Here is a 13,154-nt window from a genome sequence, read left to right on the forward strand (position 1 = left end):
GAGGTTTTTGAATAGTAAGTTCAAGAACAATTTCATGACCCTGAACTTGGAACAAAGAAATTAAGCCGACATTCCCTGAAAAAATTCAGAAAACTATTACTCCAATAAGCCGAGACAGAAAATTACGGACATTCATAGTTAGTGTCCATTTTCAGCTTAAATAAAACACTTCCTCGCCTTGTTTATTTCAAGGTACATTTCCTTTTTCTTTTTAACAGCATTTCTTAACGACTATTATTAAATATATTTCTGTGAAATTGTTCTTGAACTTATTGTTTAAAAACTTCAGCGAAACATGAACTGTGATGTTTCGTGCGCCAAATAATTACGTCTACACTGAAAAGTAAACAACTTTGTCTGGGATTGTAAGTGGGACCTTGGCACAACGAAGCCATTTTCTTCGTGACCTTTATGTTGTGGAAACAATGTCTAATCTTTCCTGTTCCTTTGCCTCGCACTGTGACTCTCACTGCGATATTTCATCCCGAGGAAACGAGCTTCTTCCTTTGAGCTCTTGTTCTAGAGATATAAGTGCTCATCTTCGGCAAATCTCTGTATCCCAAACAAGTGTCTCTTCTGAGAAAGAACTAATTCTTGCACGCGTGGGGTTGTTTGATGAAGGCGGCCGTGACTTCACAATTTGTCCAAAACACCGGGATCAGTTAGGCGTCAAGTTCAAGGCCTCGATAAAATGTCAGCATCCACTCCATGGAAATCGTAAGGGTAAGAGGGAGAGGGGTGTTAACCTGCGAATGTCGAAGGAAATCAAGAGTAAATGGAATGTTGTTGTCCAAGTTGGAGCAGGTAAAATGCTTTGTCTCTTTATCTTCGAATCCAGCTAAAGTATGAATTCCTACCTTGATTTGTTTTCAAGAATTATAAGCTCGATTACCAGTCGGTGTTCGAGAAAGCGGAGAAAATCTGGTCTTACAAATAATGATGTCATATTCTATGAACACAGGTATTTGTAGAATTTGTCGTGGGAAACATCAAGCTGCCATGAAATTCGTAGCAAATGCTTCACCGCCCCAGGAGCAGAGAGAGGAACAAAGTTCAGCAGACCTACCCATGGAGGAGACCGACAGCACCATTGTTGATCCACAAGCGCAGGTGCAATTCTTGTTACCACCGGAAGAACCATCAAGTGAGGTATTACACATGTGTACTCAGTTATCTATTAGTTTGTTATGGTAACACAAGAGTATTTTATACGTAGATACGGTTCCAAGAGATTTTCGAGTCGATTTTTGAAAGGAGATTTTTGAAGAGGCAGATGAGGAATACATGCCTTTGGTTACACAGCTCATTAACTGTAGAAGAGATGAGTATATGCGCAATGAGAGACAATGAGGACAGTGGTGGGGGGAGAGGGGCAGGGAGTCTGAATATCCCGCTTATGGTATCCTGTGTTCCTAATCCCCGTCTTGTATGGAAACATACTATGCAATGTTTCTCAATCTCGCTCAATCACCGTCTCTTTTGGTGGCACGCGTCGCCTCCCGCCCACTGCTCTCCCGCCTCCTGGCCCCCCCTGCCCTGTGCCCCCTCTGCCACTTTAAAGCTAGTTCTTTTGACTACTTTGATCAGCAGCACTCGCAGACCTTTCCTGGACAGTTTAGGAATGTCACTTTTGTTCAGTTGTTATTCACTGGCTGTAGCTGATATGTTATAGGGCAGCTGTAAAGATACACAATGAAGCAAACAAAACTACGGACTATATGGGCACAGCTAAAACAAAAGAGACTCCTATAATATGTAGTCTCGTTGTTGAGATGTCCTTGAACAGTTTCTCTTACTAATATCATGATCGTTAAGTGTGCAAGTATATTTGCAATATTTGTTTTGGGATTGCTACGATCTCAAAGCCCTTGTTGCGCAAGACGTTGTTGCAAACCATCTCCCAATGGTTATGTTTGTTTGTTTGTTTTTTCATGCTTAGTGTAGGAGCATTATTTATTCAAATTTTTATTGTTACAGCCAAGTGAGCACAACTCCGAGGTGCTCTCCTTGTCTTCTCAAGAGTCAGCGCAAGAAGGCGAGACCTCGCAGGAATGGCAGCCGACTCCCCAGGTTGAGCACAAGCTACAGAGTCTGAACAACTTCCTTAGGAGAACATCAGACAGGAGTGTCAGTCCTGTACGATCACAGTGCAAGTCTGACGTGCTGACTATCTCTGCCTCCACACAGCGATACTACAGAAGGAAGGCTGAACAGGTAGTTGACGTCGTATTAGACACCTTAGCCCCAGGCAACTCTACGTGGCTTTTCGAACAGGGGCGCAGCAGGCGTGAAAACATCCAAGGGGTCTCAAATGCAGGAGAAGGCACGTTAGTGTCTAGACTGGTCACGTGCTATGAAGAGGCAGGCTCATGGTACAACAGGCAGCAAATATTGTCACTTTTTGCAGGCGACTATTCCAAAACAGAATTGCTCCAGATGATCCCTGGCCTTACCAAGTGGAGGATCGATGAGGCAAGAAAGCATGCTTTCAAGAACAAGCCTGGTCAACCTATCGAGCCACCAACGCTGCAGAGGACGCGTCTGGATCCTGTTAAGGTTGATCACTTTCTGGATTTTATATCTAGCCCCTCATTCCTCCAAGACGTGGCGTATGGGACAAGAAATCTCAAACTATCAACTGGCGAGAAAATTGAAATTCCAAGTGTGGTGCGTACCGTCATCTCGTCTCGCCTAGTTCAGTTGTACTTGAAATACTGCGCTGAGTCTGCATTTGAGCCCTTGAGAAGATCTACACTATTTAGCATCATCAAGGTTAGCCTTTCTGTGACAGTTGTTAGTTATGGCTATAACAGATGTCATTAACTACCAAATTTTCTCTCCTCTTGATTCACGCGCAATATTTGGTTGACACATCTTGCCCTATTTGACGGCATTCCTTACACTTTTTGCCTCATAACACAATAAATGATCGATAGATTTACCGGAAAGTGAAATAATGAACTCTCTTTTTTTTCAGATATGCGCAGCGTCACAAAAGAAATTACTGGCCGGCCTTGACAGTACGCAAACCGACGGTGTGAACGCCCTCGCCTCTCTTGAAGATACCATTAACCAGTTGCACCAGCATGGTAAGCTAAGTTATATTTGAAACACATACGATTGCTTGTGGGTTTTTTCTCTTTTGTAGTTATTTGCTATCCAAATAGCAAAAACGCCATCACGACAGGATATGACGTAAACTAACACTCCCCCTGTTTTCATTGAGCTTCGCTGTACCTTTCCGCTCAAATTTGGTCGAAACTATTGAGTGGGATCTCGTTACTTCTTTTATTTCATTTCCTCAGGTCTGGACAATGAAACATCAAGCTCCATCAAACGTCGGCTGAAAGCAGCAAAGCAATATCTCAAGTCAGATTTCAAGATCCATATTTCCCAAGAGGAGCCCTGTGCCGATCATTGTAGTGTGTATGCCCTCAGCAGTGGACAGAGTGATCATCGTGGGACATGCCAGCACCAACACAACATCTGCTGTGATCGCTGTGATGACTTGAGGAATGTAGTCATCGATATCCAGCTAGCCTTGTCCTCCTCTGATGTACATTTTAGGTAAAATGTGAAGAGCCTATTTCCCTATTTTATGCGTGAACAATTCAAATTCTAGTGGCTTCGGTTTAAGAAAAAATTAGCAACGTGGTTTCTTCTTTTATCATTTCAATGTCGCAGTGATACAGACAGACGAGAAGAACTAAATTATGATATCGAGAGCGCTCTACCTAAGCTAGAGGAGTGGAAGGCGCACATTGTGCGAGCTGTCCACCAAGATGCAGCCAAATCCTTCGTGGTCGATCATCTATCAGCCAGTCAAGTTCTCCTAATCATGGACTGGGCAATGAAGTTCCTTCCCATCAGTTTCAGAGAGACCCAAAGAGACTGGTTTGGGAAAAAAGGAAAATCCTGGCATGTGACGGTAGCAATCACGAAAGATGAAACTGGCAGTGAAGTTGAGGTACTCGTCTCACATTATTTACTCGAATAAATGCCGAGTGAGGTAGGGTGCTCCATTTTGTCTTGTTTGCTTCTAATAAAATCTTTGGGAGATAAGCTTATCCGAACAAATGCCCAGGCCTTAAAATGGCCTCGGTAATAACTACACAATCGTGACAGTGCAACAGACTCATGCTTGGTAGAGATGATGAGCTACTCTTTTGCAATTATTTTCAGACAAGAACCTTCATTCACCTCTTTGATGACTTTAACCAGAATTGGTTTGCTGTGGCATCTATCCTAGAGCACACTCTAGCAACTCTGAAGGGACTAAAGCCCCACCTCGCAGAAGCCTTTCTGAAGTCTGATAACGCTGGGTGTTATCATACCGCTTTCCTGTTGCTCTCGTTACCAAGCCTTGGGGAGTGCAGCGGAGTTAGAGTTGCACGCTATGACTTTAGTGAGCCTCAGGCGGGAAAGGATATATGTGACCGTCGGATCGCCTCAATAAAGAGTCACATTAGGCGATTTGTGAACGAGGGAAACGATGTGGAAACGGCAGCTTCTATGAAGGAAGCAATCGAGTCTCATGGCGGCGTGAAGGGGTGCTATGCGTCGGTCTGTAAGGTGCAAACTACTTTGCAGACGATGCACAAACACACTATGACAGGCGTACAGTCCCTGAACAACTTTTCCTACGAGGAAAGAGGACTGAGGGCATGGCGGGCGTACAACATTGGACCTGGAAAATTCTTCACCCTAACTATGCTAGCACGGTTGGGTACTCCACAGGGAGCAACAAATCTTACCATTTTATTACCATTTGGAAGACCAAACGAGGAGGTGGGAACCTTGACACTGGTGAGACCTGTACTACCATCTCCTGTTGAACCCAGCCCCCTCTCAGCCAGATCCCGCCACCCAGTGTGAAGGGGAAGAAGATGAAGACAGGGTCCCATTCGCTTGCCCCGAGGAAGGATGCATCAAAGTGTATCAGTCATTTGCTGCTTTGCAGAGGCATCTCGATGTGGGAAAGCACCTTATAAGACTTGAACGGGAGACTCAATATGACCAGGTCAAGCGCAAATGGGCAGAAACCTGCCAGTCCTTGGCTGGTGGATATCTTCAATCTGTGCCTTCCACCTCGGCTGCAGCCACTGCCGACCAACCTGACAATCAAAACATGCCTTCTGCAGAGGAAGGATGGGCCCTTAAAAAGGTCAGAAATACCGTAAACTTCTCCGAAAATGTGAGAAACTATTTGCTGGAGGTGTTCCTTCTGGGGGAAGAGACAGGCCACAAGGCTAATCCGGGAGATGTAGCAACGCGCATGAAGGGGTTGCGAGACAGTAGCGGGAAGAAGAGATTCCAGAAAAAAGAGTGGTTGACAACTGTGCAGATTTCCCGCTATTTCAGCAGGCTATCAAACCTCAATAGAACTGGTAGACTGCTACGGGATACAGTTGAAGAATCTCGCCGTGCAGATGACGATGAAGATGAAGATGACGACGATGATTTAACAACAGAGGCCACTGCCATCCGGACAAGGCAACAGATCCGGCGCGAGTTGGAATTGTAGTGACACTGAACTGTCATAAATATAACTTTTTCCGAAATTATAAATATCAACACTTCCATTTTCTGCATATTTGTCGGTTTCCCAGTTTTTTCTTTTTTTTCTTTTTTTTTTTTTTTGTATCATGTTTTTTTTCCTATTACCCTTTTAAACATTTAAGTTGTAAATAAGCAGCGAGAGCTCTGTTTGTTAAGCGATCAACAAGAAGGCGCAAAAGTTGGTCACGCCATACACTAGAGACCCAACCATCAATATTCGCGTTATTTTAGTCAAAATGTTTTCGGTGTAGGGTTTTCTGAGTGGGCAAGGCGAGGAAGCTACAATTCAGCTATGTAGAGGTGATTAAGGTTAGAGAGACGTGGGCTCGGACTTCTAGAATCCAACAGATCAATACACTACCTCGCAGTTGTCAACGCCCTTTTGCAATATATGCGCGACAGCCAAGTCCTCACACGAATCCCTTAGAATTTTTCGCAAGAAAATCACTGTGAGCAACAATCACTTCTCGTGCTAGCTTCTAGTACCATTTTGTAAATAATTTTGGTGGAAATTCGCGTAATTATTTTCAAATCATCTACCTGAAAGTCAGTACAGAAATAATATGTAGGTAAAAACTCTATCTTTGTTAGTATTGTAAATAGTGAAAAAGAGTACTGTAATTATTGTTGAGCCAATTTTATTTCTTTATCAGTATTGTAAGTACTTTTAGTGGTATTAATACCATTGGCAATAGCGTTAAAATATTTAATATTTGAGAATTATAATGCACTGTTGATCCTTTTTGATAAAGTTATTAGCATTGTAAATAATTATCATTATTAGTTCTTCTTTTAGCTGCGACTGCTATCACGTTTACAGCAACATTTATCCCTTGGATTATCCAACTACTCGTCTGTGTGAAGTTTTTCTCCTGCTGTAGTTGTTCAAAGATCTTGATGGTACGTAGTATCCCTCTAAAGTAAATAGGTGTCCTCTTGTGTGCTGTGATGCCCAGACTCCTATCCACATTTCAAAGCTTGGCTACTAAGCACTAATTCGTATCGTTTCAATATGGTGTACGAAGGTTAATGTCATGGAGTGTTCCGGCGAACCGATAATGCTATCAAGATAAAATCGCAAGTTTAAGAAGCGTGAATTAAGAAGACGAGAAGGTATAACAAGTGAAAATTTGTTATCTAAAGACTTTTAAATGCATTTGAAGGCTCGCAACAGCTGCTGTATCAGTGTTCTGAAACCGCACTTGGTTGTCTTTGTTTTTATACCAATTAGAACTTCACTGGAACTTCAAACTTTATTGTCTTTACGTTGTTTTCAATATTTGAGCTTACATCTTGGGGTTATGGCTAATCTACGGTTGTGGTTTATGCAGGAACTTTTACGATGTCAGTCATTAAACTAAAATCTTGTGCAAGATGTGCAGGGTTTGAGCTCGATCTGCGAACAAAAAATGGCAGGTCCCAAAAATTTTTTTGATAATTCGTACAGACCAAAGGTGGAACTGAACCGTGGTATAGATATCTCTTTGGGAGGGACTTGGCCACAGGAGATATTTGGCCTCAAAATCAACATACTTTGCTATGCCATTTTACATGGGTAGTTATTAGCTTACACTGATTGACAGGTAATCAATCAAATTACATGAAACTCCCGTACATAACTCATGTAGGACTAATCTACACTCATGTATAGCCACAATTGAATTGAATGAATTGCTCAGGTTTAAGAGCCCCCTACTTTTACCCTCATTTAGTGTAGTATTTAAAGAAATTTATGTGAAAAAAGTAGGGGGGTGGTGTAACTCCCCCCGGAAAATTGCAATTTTGAAACCGTTTTGGCTTTCTGAGTTATTGGGTATGCCCTTCAATCTGGCAAAGTTTCACTGAAATTGGTGAGATGGCATGTATCACCTCTGCCTGGTCCTCTGGTGGACATGCTCTTAAACACTATTGCTAAAATTCTTTAACTCGCTTATATGATAGCATCACTTCTTTGAGCAAGGAGATTGATGGAAAGTATCTCTGGACGAAATAGACTGTATCAGCATAAGTTGTAAATTGGCCGCAAAACTTAGAAGATTTTGACATGTCCGAGACTATCCTGTGTTTGACTTGTACAACATTCCAATTAGTTGAGTGAAAAATGTACTTGAGTCTGAAGTCTGCGTGGGAGCCTAGTGGTACATACGCTTAACTCCGGTTTCTGTATATTGACTACCCCTGGATGGGATGTTAGTCCATAGCAGGTTACCCCCCAGCATTAGCTTTGCCAGTATCCATTTATACACCTGGGTGGAGAGAGGCCCTGTTAGAGTAGAGTTTTTTTACCCAAGAACACAACATAATGAATTGATCAGGGCTTGGACCCGGACAGCTCGATCCAGTATCCAGCGCACTAACCAGTTACTCATATGTAGAGAAATAGCCATACCAAAATGAGACAAGCGATCCTGGCTATGATCATAGTACGTTTGGTTGTTTCTAGTTACATCGCTCGATAATTTTGCCGACCCTTGAAAGGTTGGTTTTCAATATTGACGCAGTCGTAGTCATGGTCGGGATCAGAGGCGCACGGCAATACGATCAGTGAAAATCAAACCAGCAGTCTCGGAAGCAGAACACCGATTCTGCTTATGACTCTGTTGCTCATGATCCAGTGAAAACTACGTTATCGGTAGAGTTGAAAGCAGAAGTGAAAGAATAAAGCAATCACAATGCTCGATTCCGCGCCTTGTGTTACAACTATTGTAACGACGTGAACACTTGATATAACATCTGAAACACTCTACTCTACATAATAACCCAAGTTATTCTTGCATTTTGATTGGTTCTCGCCTATGATCTATTAGAGGACAGATGCACGACTGACATCATCATTTCAAAGTTTTTTGAACATCAGTGACATCAGTGACACACTCAGTGACACACTCGGCTATCGCCTCGTGTGCCACTTTTTTGTTCTTACCACATTTTGACATCATCTGTGATCTTTTACTAAACAGACGAACGGCAACATGGAATCTATTTGTTAAGTAGATGAACTAGAATTACACGTTACGTGTATTGTGACGTAGTTGATGACATCGTTTATGACAATCCCGGGCCAACAACATTAGATAAGATGCTGCATATTTCCATGTACACAGTGAAATGACTCTAGAAAAGTGTAAACGAATATAAGGATAGTATTACATAGTCTCACAGCAAATCTGATATTGTTCTCTCAAACGTTAATTTTTGTAATGTTAATGCTTATTCTGATTGTTCTTTGTTCAGTGCTGCCTTCTGAACACACTGCACACTGCACAACCGAGTCCTCTACAATGTTCATAAGCTTGAGGTCATTCCTTGACATACTTAGACGATCGGAGTAAGGTGCATCCACGAGATCAGTACAAGCTGCACGTATAGGATGAGTCTCCTTAGACGTAATGAAGAAGTTAGAGCAAGGTAATACTTCTGCTTTCTCCCAGTTGGACCATTAATGACCCAGCCGAGGTCAAATCTGGTTGCATATGGACCTCCATCCGCAGCAGGGATTATTTCTCTCGGCTGCAAGGCTTCAGAAACATCGGCTCCTATCAATAAATCCACTCCGGAATTCAGATCGGTTAAGTACACATGGCCCTGAAGGTGCGACCATCGCACGACATCCTCTTGCTGTGGGATTTCGTCCCTACCTACGGGCGAAGCTGGTCTGGAAAGTACTTCAGGTAGGAGGATGGCACCATTTTCGTCCAGATCAGATACCACCAGGTTGTTAACGAGAGCAGTGTCTACATCTTTACTGCCGTCCATGGTGGTTAGCTTTAGTCACGACTTCTTGCTGATGACCATTACACGTTCCATCAGGCTAGCTGAACAAAAGGTAGAATTGGAACCATTGTCCGGTAACGTATAAGTTTCGATGCACATAGGACTTCCTTTAACTTTAACCTTAACAGCCACTATAGGCAAAGCCGTAACGGGGGAACTTTCCATCGTGGCTAGGCCACAGAAGTGATCACCAGCGCTCTGGTTCGTGTTCTGGACAGCGTTCGACTGCCTGTTCAAAGATTGAGGTCTGCCTTCTCCTCCCTCAGTTCGAACGAAGCCTTGTTGTGTTCCGATTCCAACAATAACTTCCGGGGTACTTGGATGTATCACAGTGGCATTTTTCCTATCACAGTAGCATTTTTCCTATCACAGTGGTTACAGGGTTTCTTCTTGTAGCAACCTTTGGACTGATGGCCGCCATTCAAGCAAGAAAAGCACAGCCTCTGCTTCATCACGAAGTCGCGCTGATCAGCATCGGGCACTTTGGCGAAACTGGAACATTCAGCAAGAGTATGATATGCATTGCAAAAGGGGCACTTCTGGCAAGGGTTAGCTGAGTTGGACGAGTCACGACTGGATGTACTGGGAGACTTCTTGTCAGTAATGGTAATGAGGGCAATTTGCTTGTCACCACGCTTCTCAGATTTAGATCTCAGGCCTCTGTCCCTGCTATTTTTCTTTACCTTTTCCAAGAAAGGGAGTTTTCCAAACATTGTATTGGACAAAGCACGCACCTTCTGCTCAATTAACAGGGAAATGTGATCAATACAAATGTCTCTCCCTCCGGTGCTGAGGATTCTGTCAGTGTTGTCACGCCAACTAGCTTGCAGCTTCGAAGGAAGTCGCTCGATAATCGTTCGCATGCAATCCGGGCTTTTAAACTTGCTAGAGTAACCAATAGCTTTAAGAGTATTCGTACAACTGGCCAGCAAAGTGGCGAAACCTTCTAGAGCTTCGACGTTTTCGGCCTTAAAGCAGGAACATTCGTCACTTAATCCACATAAGCCATTGCAATTTTGTGCTTCTGACCGAATTTACTCTCCAAAAGCTTCCTTGCCTTTAGGTAGCCTGCTTCAGCGTTCATGTAGAGACAACTGCGCACCAACTCCTGTGGTCTGCCAGCTGTATGCTATTCTAGGTAATAGAGTCCTCCAGCATTATCTGGCTCTCTAGTCTCGATCACAGTTTCAAAGGCAGGAATGAAGGTACAATAATCCAATGGGTTGTCACTAAACATGGGTACACGTCTCCTAGGAAGCGAGTTTCTTTGCTGTTGGCTCACAAACTCTTTCGCGACACGATTCTGTTGTGCGAGAATGTCATAAGCCATGTCACTCAGTCTAGATTTCTCGGAGCTCGAGCTTGAACCACTTGCAACACTCGCCTGGTCGATAGTCGCCAAATTGACCCTTGCTTTGGCGGATCCTTCCTCGTTTTTTCCAGAAGGCACAAACTGAACTTTTAACGCCATCGGTCCACGTGACCTTGTTGTTGGAGGACACATCTGGAACATCAAAACGAGTGTTAGAAGCCGGCACTTTGTTTGGAACAAAGTTTCCTGCTTCTGCTTGGGCTTAAGCTTCCTCTCTAGCCAGAGCTTTAGCATATTCCGTTTTGAGGTTCAGCTCATCTTTCTTCAGCTGAAGCTCGTACTCTTGTCGTGTGAGGATAAGCTCCGTCTCCTGAAGAGAATGGCACTGATTTAAAGCCAGTACCTCGGCTCGAAGTTCGGCGATCCGGGCTGCCTCTTTGTATCTTGCAGCTGATATAGACCTTGTGTTAGAGAACCTGCTTAACCTAGATCAGCACTCAGAGGGTTCAGGCTTGTTTCGTAGACCAATTCCAACTTGAGAAGCACTGTCATCAGGCGTTACCAGGTTATCCTGAAGATTCGTTTCCGTAACCCGTAACCAATCGTTTACCGTTCGACAGAAGAAATCAAACTGCTTTCGATTTCAGCGAAATAGACCTCTGATTCTTGCCTTTGACCTTCGTCAGTCAAAGCCGCATGATACGCGTGCTGGGCTTCAGCAAACTTACGAAACAATGATGTAATTTCCGGCAGCTTTATTTTCACTGCTTTCAAATTGCTTTCCTCGGTTAGAAGGTTGTCAATCTCTCTTCATTTAGCAGATAAAGAAGATAACTCTCCTCCTCTCTTCTTACTTAGTTCTCGAATTCGTTCAAGTGACGCTCCTTCGTGATCTAAAGAAAAGTTATGTTTACGAACACGTGCACTCGTGCGTTGAACAGGTTGACCGCTCTTCCTTGCAGAATTCGACAAATTGACATCCGCAGCATCGGAAGTGCCTGTTATCTCAAACGCAAGCTTTCCAGTGATACCAAACTTCGTGAGGACTATGTTGCTTTCCTTGAAGAGGTTGTCAGTGCAGGTTAATATGCAGAGAAGGTACCACAGAATGTTCTGGATGGATCGGATTGTAAGGTGTGGTTTATTTCACACCACGGTGTCTACCATCATAAGAAGCCGGATAAAATACACATGGTTTTCAACTGTTCCGCCCTGTTTCATGGGACATCTCTAAACAACGAGCTGTTCCAAGGACCACACCTAACCAACAGTCTAGTCGGTGTGTTGATTGGTTTTCGCCAGGATCCAGTCACAGTAATGGATGACGTTCAATCAATGTTTCACCAGGTGCACGTTCCGGAAGAAGATAGAGATCTCCTGGGATTCCTTTGGTGGCCCAAAGGTGACTCTACCAAGAAGCTGGAAGAGCATCGGATGACTGTTCATCTTTTCGGCGCAGTTTCATCGACGAGTTGTGCCAATTTTACTATGCGACAGAATGCGGAAAGCACGAATTCTCATCCGACATGGCTAATACGATCTTGAGGAATTTCTATGTTGACAACTGCCTAAAGTCCTTATCGTCGAGTTCTGCAGCAGTCAAGCATGTGGCTGATCTACGTAAACTTATGCTGATTGGTGGATTCAATTTGGCTTAATGGGCGAGCAATGATCGACAAGTCTTAGAGTCGATTCCACTGAAAGAAAGAGCCAAGGACGTGAAGGAGCTTAATCTTGAATGCGATACGCTTCCTACAGAGAGAGCTTTCGGCATGTCATGGTTTGTCGAGACAGATGCGTAGAATACTCCCCACCATAGAGCTGTTTCCATTATGAATTTCCAGGTGATGCTAGGGAGGAACTGTTCTGATACATTTGTTTCAAGGACTTAAGCTTTCATTATTTGAAGTTTTGTGACACGGCTTAAAGGTCTCTGTGATCTTTAGTGTTTTTTTAGATATTTATGTGAGGTTGCTCCTAAGTGTGTTGCTGATAGTTCTAGTCGTGGCGATGCCTGTATTTTCATGGGTGCAACCCCGGTTTTTAGGCATCAGGAATGCAGTGGATATTCATTTTCTTCCCTTGACGTTCCTCTTCAGTATTCCACAGCTCTCTAAGCTAGTTTGCTGTTGTTGCAGAATACCTGTGGTTGTTTCTTAGAAATGTTCGTGAAAAAGTATGGTCTGGGTACTTCAATCGAAGTCAAATTGCTGATATCACTAATCCAGCTTATGCCCGTTCGGGAGATCTTCATCCCACGTTGTTTTGTTTCCATAGGTTTTGTATCACAATCTTTGCTTTTACTGTAATGGGTTCAACAAAACCCAGGGGGTCGAATAATTTTTACGCAAAGCTTCGTGCTGATCTTTTAGTGGTTCTCGTAATAGTATCTCATTCTCTGATTATTTTCGTGAGTGAAAGTGACTGCATGTCACTTTCTGAGTTACATGCAAGTCCAAGGATTTTTGCCATTGTAGCTGCTTGTATATTATGTTTCTGTGCCCCTGCG

At 43.3% G+C, this 13,154-nt stretch overlaps 1 protein-coding gene and 2 pseudogenes across 2 annotated transcripts in view; 1 reads left to right on the top strand and 2 right to left on the bottom strand.

The window, feature by feature from the left end:
* Positions 1 to 13,154, bottom strand: part of LOC110044115 (uncharacterized) — a 169,446-nt gene that overhangs the window by 97,341 nt on the left and 58,951 nt on the right. The window lies entirely within an intron of this gene.
* LOC149108289 (uncharacterized) lies at positions 937 to 6,304 on the top strand (annotated as a pseudogene). The gene is made up of 6 exons (XR_016209234.1): positions 937 to 1,149; positions 1,978 to 2,772; positions 2,978 to 3,089; positions 3,306 to 3,567; positions 3,685 to 3,967; positions 4,183 to 6,304. The product of XR_016209234.1 is annotated as an uncharacterized LOC149108289 (transcript).
* LOC149108290 (uncharacterized) lies at positions 11,136 to 12,091 on the bottom strand (annotated as a pseudogene).

The sequence above is a fragment of the Orbicella faveolata genome, unplaced genomic scaffold, assembly GCF_042242905.1.
Source record: "Orbicella faveolata isolate gen_17 unplaced genomic scaffold, um_ofav_v1 contig_26, whole genome shotgun sequence".
In the NCBI taxonomy this organism is placed as follows: Eukaryota; Metazoa; Cnidaria; class Anthozoa; order Scleractinia; family Merulinidae; genus Orbicella; species Orbicella faveolata.